The following is a 12,622-nucleotide window of genomic DNA, read 5'->3' as shown; positions in this document are numbered from 1 at the left end:
ACAGGAAAGAAAGAAAATCACACCTCAAAGCTCAAATGATGTGGCTGAGAGGTCTTTCCTCTTGTTTCATCTCATCTCTTCAGATCCTTTTTTTTTTTTGCAGTGGAACAAGACCAAAACCTCACCTGAGTTACAGAAAACAAGACAGTGATGACTATGAAGGGGCGTGGCCAGGAGTGACTGAGATCCTCTTTTACTAGCCACATCCAATGTATGTGCTTCACAGAACCAAAGGAATATAACAAATTCACAAATTACAACAACTAGATTTACAAAACACATTCATCCAAGAGTGGAAGGCAGGAAAGAAGGTGGGATGATAAATGACACAGGGAGAAAGAGTATTTAAATCAGTCCAGGCCCGGGGTCCAGCAAATGCTATATAATAGCCACAGAAAAACCTGCAGTCCATTTAGACCACAGGCTTTTCACTTGTTTTGAAGTACTTGGGTGCTAAAAATCTATACACTGGTGTCGGAAGATTCTGCTTAAGTTTGTCAGAGACAAGGAAATATGCAAAGGACCCTTGGCAGACTGGGTCCTGCCTTCCCTGTTTAGGGGGAGGTCGGCAGGGAGAAGAGTCCCATATATCCGTCCTGGTTGGCAGGTGAAATCAGTGGTCGGGGGGCCTTCAGTTTGGCAGGAGATGGATGTGGTGAAGGGAACTTCTCTGCAGATGCTGAGCTGCTCAGAGCTGACTGCAGGTAGACTGTCTTGTGGAAGAGTCTGTTGCTTAAGAAGACCACCAAGGAGAAGAGGCACAACTGAAAAAGATATGCTTTGCCAGGAGTCTTTGCCTCATTAGCGCTGGTAATGAATAAAGGAAAGAGGATGGAGAAGAGACAAGCACTGATAATGTATGAGGACTGCATTGCTGTGAGGAAAGCCAAGGGTAAACCAAATGCAAAGTAATAAGGCCAATTCCTTTCTATGTTTGACAATCACTGGTGCATCTCAATTCCTTTATTAAACCAGCGATATTCAAAGCAGTAAAGTGAATAGAGAAGGGACATATGCAGGAGGCTAACCAGCTGACCAACCAGATGGATGGGGAAGAGACTCACAAACATCCCCTGGAAAAGGAAAAGAGCTTGCAGCAAAAGGTTGAAGAGCATATCAGCAATTATTTTACTGACACCAGGGAATGGGCGCGGCTTCCTTCCTGATACTTCAAATGCCAGATCAGCTATATCTTCGAACCAAATGGCATTGACCACCTTGCTCAGCACAAACAGGGGAAGCACCCAGAGAGCACTGAAAATTGACGTGAGGAGGAATTCCAGCCATGACCAAACATTTCCATGTAGTGAGGGATCACCAATAATTTGCGCTGTCACTGACTGAAGCACAGGAATAAAAACCTCGGTAAAACAGCATGAGACTAAACCAGAATACGCCTCCATTCCAGGCACAGCACAGGACAATCCTACTAATAATACGTGGCTCGCTCTCCTGCTTCTGCTCTACACTCTGCGCAAGGACGTTGCTAGCCCGTCTCCGTCGCTGCTCTTCCCTCTTCTGCTGTATCCGAGAATCCAGCTTTGACATGGTACAGACACCCCAGATGGAGTCTTTGATGCCCTGAAGGTTTTGACACTGTTAGCCATCTCTTCACCTTCCAATCTACCAACTACACAGAAAAAGGGAGAAGCACCTCAAAACCTCTCATCATGAAGGGCCAGGCAGCTGCCGCCGCTCCATGGCCCTCGCCCACCAACTATGTTCAGTTTTTTGAAGAAGTGCCAACTACTTTTCAGAGTGGTTGTAGCATTTTACATTCCCACCAACAATGCATAAATTTCTTGCAATGGTGATCAAACTCCCTTAATTTCTGTTTTTATGAGAAATCTTGATCTCTTTATTATACCTGATGGATAGTTTTTCTGGATACAGTATTCTTAGCTGAAATTTGTGTTCTTTGAGTATTTGATATATGTCATTTCACTATCTTCTTGCTTACATGGTTTCTGCTGAGAAATTAGCACTTAATCTTATTTGCTGTCCCTTATAGGTTACTCTTAGTTTTTCTCTGTTGTTTTCAGAATTATCTCCTTATCTTTGGTTCTGACAAAGTTGACTATGGCTGTAAGGATAACAACAAACTGTGGTTGACTCTGAGAAGAATGGGAATCCCAGAACATTTGATTGTGTTTATGCGAAACCTATGCTTGGACCAGGAGGCAGTCATCAGAACAGAGTAAGGAAACCCTGCACGGTTCAAAATTGGGAAAGGTGTCTGCCAGGGATGTATTCTGTCTCCATACCTTTTCAATCTGTGCAGCATAGATCATTCGGGACTCTGGGCTGTACGAGGAGGAATGTGGCATCAGGATTAGAGGAAGATTCATCAACAGCCTGAGTTATGCAGATGATACAACCCTGCTTGCTGAAACTGAGGAAGACCTGAAGCACGTGCTGCAGAAAGTCAAGGACTGTAGCCTTCAATATGGATTGAAACTCAATATCAATAAAACAGATTCTCCCCACTGGGCCAATTGGCAGCATCATTATGCATGGTGAAGAGATTGAGATTGTTAACAGTTTTAGTTTGCTTCATTCCACAATCAACACTCTTGGTAACAGCAGCTAGGAAATCAAGAGATAAATTGCATTTGGAAAGTCCACTGTCAGAAACCTCTCCAGAGTACTGAAGAGCAATGATGTCGGGCTGGAGACTAAGATGCACTTGATTCGGGCCATAGTCTTTGCAATTATGTGCTATGTATCAGAGAGCTGGACAGTGACAAGGGATGAAAGAAAGAGAATTGATGCCTTTGAGCTGTGGTGCAGGAGCAGTGTTGCATATACCATGGACTGCTAGGAGAACAAACAGATTCGTCCTGGAGAGGGTGATACTGGGTTCCTGATATACTTTGGGCATGTTGCAAGGAGGAACCTATTCTTTAAGAGGGACATCATGTTTGGGAGGGTGGAGGGATGGCACAAGAGAGGAAGACCCTTGATGAGATGGATCAATTCAGTGACTGGGATAATGGAAGTAGGTGTGTCGGAGACAGTGAGGTTTGCACAGGACAGAGCAGGGTCTAGGGCTCTTGTAGATAGGATAGCTATGAGTTGCAAGTGACTCATTTTCTTCTAGTTACTCTTCCACAGCTCTCTTGGTGTCTTATTTTGCTTCTTTCTGTTCAGGGATTCTAATTATGCACAGGTTGTTCTTCTTGATAGTGTCCAACATTATTCTTAGGCTTTCTTCTTTTTTCCTTCTTTTTCATTCTGCTTTTTGTTTTAGCATACCAGTACTGAGACCTCTTCCTTATATTTCACTAGTTCTGTGTTCCATCTCTTCAACTTTGTTAATATGTCTCTCCAATATATTGACAGCATCAGAGACACAGGTCTTCGTATTCTGGATTGTAGTTTATTCTTTTTCCAGAATTTCTAATGCCTCATTTGTTTTATCTTTGCTGTCTTTGATTGTTTTTATAAGTTGCTCTTGGCTTTCACTTTTAGAATCCTGTAATTCTTGGAGTTGGTCTTTCACCTGTTGAAAATATTCATTGTTCTTCGGAATGCTGTGTCAGAAAGTTCCATCAGGCTCTCCAGCTTCAAGAAATATCTTGATTCTGTGTTTTGATCACTTTTTGAGGTGACATCTTGCTTTGGTTTTGTGTAAGGTGTCAGGTAGCCGACTTCTTCCATGTCATTGCTATGGTAAAATTTATTTTGCCTGGGGCCCTAGCGAGACATTGTTTTGATGATCTTGGCAGAAGAGCTTACTGCTCCAGGACAGGGCAGGGCAACTCACTTTGCCTGAATTCCTCTCTTATCCCTGGACTCCAAGACTTGCTTCAGTTGGGGAGCTCAATACACTAGTAGGGAATGAGAGGACAACTCACCTGGCCTATAGTTTTCGTCTCAAGTCCTGTAGCAATATTATATGGGACTGGGGGGAGGGGGGGCGAGGAGGCAGCTGTGAGTCTCTTCACCACTCTGACAATTCAAGAGGAAGGACTTTGTCTTGGACCTTCTCCTTTAGGGCTGTATTCTGGTAGCTGCTGATTGCTGGAGTCTTCTAGTTAATGTGCATGGCTGGCAAAACAGGATGATGTCTCAGGCAAAAGCAATGTGTTGGTAGGATCCCAAATGTTGGTGATATTCTGTCCCATGGCCTGAGGGTCACAGACCCTCCAACCCGCTGTTATGTGAGTCAGTAAAGGTCCTCCAGACTCTCCTGGTTCTGTGTAGGGCTGAGGGTGCCAGAAGGCTTACTGGGACTCCAGCGACGATTTTCACCTGGATGTGGTAGGTCGATCAGGGCACTTCTGGGCTGGCAGGATGCTGGGGTTGCATGGGTCCACAAAGGTCCTTCCCACCTCTCCTGGCTCTGTGCAGGGCTGACGGTACAAAGCAGACAGTTGGTTTTGCAAGTTGGACTAGGATAAGATAAAGAGTGCTTCCCACACTGGATAGCAAGACTTAAGGCAAGTAAGACTTGTGAAAGCAAGTCTTGAAGGAGACTGGAGTAAGATCTTGGTGAGAGTGAGATCTCTGTGGAGAGACTTTGGCATTGCTATGGAGAAACTGTAGTGAGGTATGACCTGAGACCTTTTGCATTTGTGCTGGCTACTGTTAAAGGTTTTTATTGTTCTTGCCAGAAGCTTGAAGGAGAAACTGACTTATAACTGCTTTGAAGCAAATCTTGATAGATGTTTTGGATTTGACTACTGAACTGAAACCAAAGCCTGGACAAATTGATAAATTGTGTCTTGGAACTTGGACTAAAACCTGGACTTGTGATATTATTTGCCTACCCCACTCTCCAACTTACTTCCCTTATAAACCACTTTCTCAGTACCACAACTGTGAGTGTGTAAGTCAACAATGAATAAATTAACCTCTTGCTTTTGGCGGGGCTCCAAAGGTACCATGGCTCTGGGCATGGGCTCTTCATATGTTTTCTGCTCTGGAGAAGGGGAGGGTTGCATTATTCTTACTCCCTCTGGTCCTTTCAGAGAGAAAATCATGGCACTGTACCCCCAAGTAGTGTGTTCCCCTCTTTAGACACAAAAATCAACTGAGAAAAAAAATCTAAAGATGAAAAAAATATATATATAAAGAGCAGGAGTGGCAATATTAACCTCTGATAAAATACACTTCAAGGCAAAACCCAGTGTAAGGGACAAGGAAGGACATTATATAATGATCAAAGTGTCAATAGAATAAGAGGACATAGCTATAATTACTATCTACATGCAAAATAATAGATAAAAAAACACACAAATGAAAATTTAACAGATCTGAAAAAAATATATTGACAACACCACAATAATAGTAGGCAACTTCAACACACCACTTTCTATGTGAAGGGACAGCATAAACCCCATTTTTTATATAAACCCCCATTAGTACCAGAAGCAGAAGTGGGTCATAAAAATTCTTAGCTTAAGGCAAACACAAATGCCCCAGGTAAAGTCTTATCTGTCCTTGCAAAGTAAAGAATTAACTAGTGTCTACGTGACACAAAAAGAGTAAAGGTGGGCAAAGTAACCAGCTCATCAAAAGCTGACCCCCATGACTGATCCCCCGGCCCACCAACCATGCTCTCAGTCTCCCCATCCTGACAGTAGCACCCAGGAAAGCCTTAAGAAGGATTGCGCAGGGGGATTTGGGGCTTTTTCCCTCACAACCTTCCTACTGAGGGAGAAAGTCTCCACATGTGGAATTTAATAGACGCTCTTGAATTTTCATATGTGTGATAATTGGATATCCTTTGAGGGGAATTTTGTGGGCAGAACACTATGAAGGACAGAAAGAACATCTCAAAAGTAGCTTAATAAAGAAAAGAAGAACTAGAGTCTATAATTAAAATGACTTGACCTCATTGACAGATAGAGAACACTCAATGCAACAAGAGCTCAATATGCATTCTTTTGCAGTACACATGGAACTTTCTCCAAAATAAATCATGTGCTAGGTTACAAGTCTTGACAGATTAAAAACTAATGAAATACCACAAAGCATCTTCTCGCATTGTGTTGTAATAAAGCTAGATATGAACAGCAGGAAGATGGGGAGGGAGGGTGGACCCCAGGCAAATGGAAACTAAATAGCATCCTGCTTGAATACTGCTTGAGTAGTAGAAGAAATAAAAAAATAAAATTTTAAAGTTTCTTGCAATAAATGAATATGAAAACACAACATACCAAAATATTTAGTATACAGTAAGCTCAGAGATCAATTTATAACATAAACACTGAAAAATAAAAATAAAAATCAACATCTTAACCCAACAACTCCAACAATTATAACAAGAACAGCAAGCAAACCCTAGAGTTTCTAGAAGAAAGGAAATAATAAAGATTAGAGCAGAAATAAATGAAACAGAAAGACAAGTGAGGTTTATATCAAGTATGTAAGGATGGTTCAACAAGAAAAACAAGCAGTATAATCCATGATATCAGTAAAACAAAGGAAAAGAACCACATAATATCAATTAATGTAGCAAATACATTTGGCAAAGTTCAATTCCTCTTCCAGATAAAGATGCCCAACAAAAATAGGAATAGATGAGAAATTCCTCAGCATAATAATATATATATGTATATGTACATATACTCAGCATAAGAATATAGGAGACTCTGGTCACAGCATAAGAAACTTTAGCAGCTGACGTGTCTGGAATCACAAAAGCCAAGGAAGCTTTAGATATAAACTACTAGATCAAGGGCTGGACATTGGGAGATAGATGTTGCAGGGAGTGGGTCAAAGTGTATGGGTACCTTGATGGATGGTGGAACAAAGAAATAAGTGGGTCAAGACACTTGTGCCAAGGGCAGGGACAACACTGAAACTAATGGTTAATTCCACAAGAAGGGATATGCTTTCATTCTTTCTGTAAAATGTTTATCTGTTAGATACTTCTCTAAATCTGAACATCCAGATTAAGACACACTAGGAAGAAGGACTGGCCATCCATTTCCGAAATAGCAGGACTCTGAAACCCTATGTACAACAGAACACACGTAGAATGACAGAAAGGGTAGCTGAGTATGGAAATACAAAGGAAGAGGAACAGTTGTAAGCAGACACTAGTGATTGGAACATGGAATGTGAGAACCATGAATGTAGGAAAATTAGATATTGTTAAGGAAGAAATGGAACACATAAATATTGACATACTAGGCATTGGTGAGATGAGATGGACTGGCATGGGGCATTTTGAGTCAGATGATCATATATTACTCTGGAGATGAAAAGGTGAGGGAAAATGGGGTTGCTTTCATAGTTAGTATATTTGTTGTAGTTGTTATTAAGTGCCTTTGAGTCATAGAAAACTCATAGTGACCTTATGAACAAAATACCTGAACACTATGCACACACACACAACCAATGACCAATATAATGCTCAATGGAGAGCAATTAAAGACATTCTCCTTGCAAACAGACATGAGACATGGTTGCCTTCTATCATCATTTCTATTCATAATAGTATTGAAAATCCTAGCTACAGAAATAAGGCACAAAACAACAAATATTGTGTAAGATCACTACTACTAAAAGCTAAAGAAAGGTTTACACACAGAGTGAATCATACTAGTATAGTTACCAGGGAGGGGAAGAAAGGGAGGAGAGTAGAAAAGTAATGACTAGATAATAATCACTTATTTAGTTGAGTGAAGGGAGAGACAATATGGAATAATGAGCTATTAGACATTGTATAGAGAAAATAATATTATACCATGACAGAAAGTTATGCTACCAAGGCCCAGGTGGGTGATTTTAATCTGCAGCCCTTAGGCATGGTTCAAATTGGTTTTTTGTCAAACATTCTTTTAGGTGGTATAGCTCTGGTCTATGCATTGCTGTACAGAAGTAACGTATGCTTGCTGTGATCTAAACACTGTGAAACTGATGTGCCAAATGTGATAATGGTTACCCATGGTAGACAGTGTTTGCTGGAGCTTCCTGATTAAAACAAGCTTGGAAGCAGGAGTGGCATCCACTTCCAAAGTGGCTTGTCTCCGGAAACTCTATGAACAGTGCTCAGGTCTTTCAATCATAGGATCGCTATGAGTTGTCTACAACTCGACAGCACCTAACAACAACAACAGGAAAAAATACACATGAATGATTAAGAGAAAAACCAATGTATGACGTGAAATTTATACAAATCACAATTAAAAATATAGACAAAATGTTTTCAGATTCCTAATGTGATAATCTCATGGCAGCATCAGGATGGATGGTGAAGAGATTGAGATTGTTGACAGCTTTAGTTTGCTTGGCTCCACAGTCAACACTCTTAGCAACAGCAGCCAGGAAATTAAAAGACATATTGTGGTGGGAAAGTCTGCTGTTAGAGACCTCTCCTAAGTACTGAAGAGCAATGGTGTCTCTCTGGAGACTAAGGTGTGTCTGATTCAGGCAATGATCTTTGCAATCACTTTATGCGTCAGAGAGTTGGACAATGTCTAGGGAGGATAGAAGGATAATTGATGCCTTTGAGCTGTGGTTCTGGAGAAGAGCATTGGATGTACCATGGACTGCTAAGAAAACAAACAGGGTCATCCTGGAGAGGGTTAAACCAGGCTGCTCCTTGGAGGCAAGGATTCTAAGGCTTCCTCTAACATACTTTGGACATGTTGTGAGGAGAGACCATTCCTTAGAGAGGGACATCATGCTTGGAAGGGTCGAGGGACAGCGCAGGAGGGGAAGGCCCTCTATGAGGTGGATTGATTCAGTGACTGGGGTAATCAGGATGGGTGTGTTGAAGACAGTGCGATTGGCACAGGACAGGGCAGAGTTTAGGGCTGTTGTACATAGGGTCGCTATGAGTCGCAAGTTAATTGACGGCACGTACAACAACATAATAACGCTATGATATTAGGAATTACTGCTGGCCCAACTTAAATGAGAAAGATTCATAGTTGAATAGATTTTAAATGAACTGAGCAAACTTAAACTCTTTGCATGTGTTCAAAGTAGACTCTAACATTATCCTCTCAAGGTAAGATGAACTCCATCTGCAGAATGTCTTTTGTTTCATCTTTTGTTCCCACAGGTTTATATCTAAAGGATGGCAGGTGTGGTATATGCTCTGAGTACCACTTAAATGGAGTGCTACTGAGCAGCTTCTATCAATCGCTGCAGTTTCCATTGCCAGATGTGAGATCATTCAGCAAGTTAAGCCTAATATTTTTCAGTTAGAGCCTCCATAGGTCAAGCTCTTCAGGTTGGAAGGCATTCAAAGTACAACCTGGGGAGAGCTGCCTCCTCAGAGTTGAGTCTACCTTAATGACGTAATTAGAGTTAAGCTTTTAGAACATACATTTGCTGATGTGGTACAATTCAAAAGAAGGAGAAATAGCTGCAAACTTCCATTAATATTCATATAATGTATGAAATATGAATCTAAAACACTGAAATGTGCCAAAAATGAAATGAACCACATAAAAATTGATAACCTAGGCATTCGTCAGCTGAAATGGACTGGTGTCGGCCATTTTCAATTTGATATTCACATGGCTGGGAATGAGAAATTGAGGAAGAAGGACATTATATTTATAATAGAAAAAGGACATTTTACAATCTATCCTGAAGTACTGACATATTTCAGCTAACAGATGCTGCCCTGGATGTGCTCACCAAGTTGTGCCAAGAAATCTGGAGAACAACCACTTGGCCAACTGACTGGAAGAGATCTATATTTGTTCCTATCCCAAAGAAAGGTTACCCAACAGAGTATGGAAACTATAGAACAATCACATTGATTTCACATGCAAGCAGGATTCTACTGAAGATTATCCAAAAACGACTAGAACAGCACATCAGCAGAGAACTGCCAGAAGTCCAGGCTGGGTTTAGAAGGGGTCGTGGTACTAAGGATATTGTAGCTGATGTTAGATGGATCTTAGCTGAAAGCAGGGAATACCAGAGGAATGTCTGTGTTTCATTGACTATGTAAAGGCATTTGACTGCGTGGATCATAACAAACTGTGGCTGACTCTGAGAAGAATAGGAATCCCAGAACACCTGATTGTTCTAATGTGAAACCTATACTTGGACCAGGAGGTAGTCATCAGAGCAGAACAAGGGAACACTGCATGGTTCAAAATTGGGAAGGGCATACGCCAGGGATGCATCCTATCTCCATACCTTTTCAACCTGTATGCAGAACAGATTATCCGGGAGGCTGGGCTCTATGAGGAGAAATGTGGGGTCAAGATTGGTGGACGATCTATCAACAATCTGTGTTATGCAAATGACACAAGCCTGCTTGCTGAATCTGAGGAGGACCTGAAGCACTTGCTACAGAGGGTCAAGGACTGCAGCCTCCAATATGGATTGAGGCTCAATGTCAAGAAGACAAAGATTCTCACCACTGGACTAATTGGCAGCATCAGGATGGATGATGAAGAGATTAAGATTGTTGACAGCTTTAGTTTGCTTGCCTCCATGGTCAACATTCTTGGCATAAGTAGCCAGGAAATTAAAAGGCGCATTGACATGGGAAAGTCTGTTGTTAGGGACCTCTCCAAAGTACTGAAGAGCAATGGTGTCTCTGTGGAGACTAAGGTGCGTCTGATACCGGCCATGGTCTTTGCAATCACTTGTTATGCGTCAGAGAGTTGGACAGTAACCAAGGAAGATAGAAGGAGAATTGATGCCTTTGAACTGTGGTGCTGGAGAAGAGTATTGAGAGTACCATGGATTGCTAAGAAAACAAAAAGATTCATCCTAGAAAGGGTTAAACCGGGTGGCTCCTTGGAAGCAAGGATTCTGAGGCTCCGTCTAACATACTTTGGACATGTTGTGAGGAGAGACAGGTCCTTGGAGAGGGACATCATGCTTGGGAGGGTGGAGGGACAGTGCAGGAGGGGAAGGCCCTCTATGAGGTGGATTGATTCAGTGACTGGGGTAATTGGGATGGGAGTGTCAGAGACAGTGCGATTGGCACAGGACAGAGCAGAGTTTAGGGCTGTTGTGCATAGGGTCGCTATGAGTCACAAGCGACTCAATGGCACTTAACAACAACAACAACATCCTGAAGTACAACACTATCAGCAATGGGATATCGAAGATGAAGAAACTAACAATTTCTCCCAACTTCTAGATCTGAAATTAATCAAACATTTAATCAAGATGTAGTAATAATCATGGGAGAATGGAATGCAAAAGCTGGAAACAAAGAAAGATCAGTGGTTGGAAAATATGGCCTTGGTGATAAAATGGTGCTGGAAATCACGTGATTGTAGTTTCTATCACTAATGACTTACTCATCGCAAATACTTTTATAATTTTTTAAAGAAACATAAGTGGTGCTTATACATGTGAGCCTTGCTGGATAGAATACACAAGGGATACATCAGTGGAAAGAGATTACGGGAAGAAGCTCAACATTATCAGTTCATAAAAAGGCCAATGGCCAACCAAGAAACAGAACATCAATTGCTCCTATTCAGGTTTATATTGATGCTGAAGACAATGAAAGTAAGTCTGGGAAGATCAAAGTATGACCTTGATGATATTGTACCTAAATCTAGAGACTAAAGAGCTAGAATATTTGACTTAGTAAGAGTTGCTGGCAGAGGCACCGAACACAACCTGGTTGGAGACATAGCCAAAAGGAGGTAGAGTGCCTTAGTGGTAGAAAGCTGTCCTTATTAACAAACTGTATTTTGTCTCTTGTTTTGTTGCTGTTACTTCCACATCAATCCTAAACGTGGATTAGAGAGTAACCTATGACTTTCCTAATAAATGCCATTACTGTGAGATTGGTCTTTACAAAAAAATTATCAAACATAGCAGTGAAATAAAATGCCATAGGAGATATGACTGGTGTCATATTTGGTAAAAATATTGGAGAATGAAGATATGTTTGCTCTCCACTTCATGCAAATCAGCTTTGGGCAAGCAGTAATTCTCTCTCCTCTCTGTGAAGCTTTGATATTACTATTATCTCTACTGCACAGTTTTAGATATTTTTGACATTTTTCTATAATATCCCATCAGTGTGTGACCCAAGAATTCTCTCTCTGTGCTCTTTTCCCGACCACCTGTCAGTTTGTTGAATTGTAGTGGTTTGCATGTTGCTATGATACTAGAAGCAAGGTTACTGATATCTCAAATTTCAGGAGGGTCCCTGAAAAAACGGTGTGATAAGGGTGACTGTGTTGACTTCCTTTAACTTCATGGTGAAATAGAACCATCAAAAGCATTAACACAATAGTTATTCCTGTGAGGCAGAGGCCAGAAATGTCTTCACACTCTAAACCTTCTCACCATCTCAACACCATCATCCTTTTACAGCACACTCTACTCTGCTCGATTTGATCACTCATTGCAACGGTCACACAGAACTCAAAGACAATATTCTCAAAGATTCTATGGTGTTTAAGGAACTAATAGGAAGCTATTCAAGATCAAGAACAACTCAGGATTCAGTTCTCCAGTCAAGATAGCCTCGCTTCAGCCTGAAGGAAGGCCTTTCTCTGGCCCACAGTCCCATGGCCCAGACTCTTTCTGCTCAGGCAAGTGTCACCAAGCTCTTTTAGATTTGCTGATTAAGTGCCCACTCCACCTGTAAGTGTATGTCCAAAAGCATTCAGTAAATGACTGAATGCTCTCACTCTATCAGCAAGCCTCCTGTCCAAGGTTATTT

At 41.4% G+C, this 12,622-nt stretch overlaps 1 pseudogene; it reads right to left on the bottom strand.

The window, feature by feature from the left end:
• Window positions 1-554: 554 nt before the first annotated feature.
• The window catches only part of LOC102862413, a 30,421-nt pseudogene continuing 18,353 nt past the window's right edge, over window positions 555-12,622 (bottom strand).

Source organism: Elephantulus edwardii, unplaced genomic scaffold, assembly GCF_000299155.1.
Source record: "Elephantulus edwardii isolate Elephantulus edwardi_28Jun2011 unplaced genomic scaffold, EleEdw1.0 scaffold00361, whole genome shotgun sequence".
In the NCBI taxonomy this organism is placed as follows: domain Eukaryota; kingdom Metazoa; phylum Chordata; class Mammalia; order Macroscelidea; family Macroscelididae; genus Elephantulus; species Elephantulus edwardii.
This window is presented reverse-complemented; position numbering and strand designations above follow the sequence as displayed.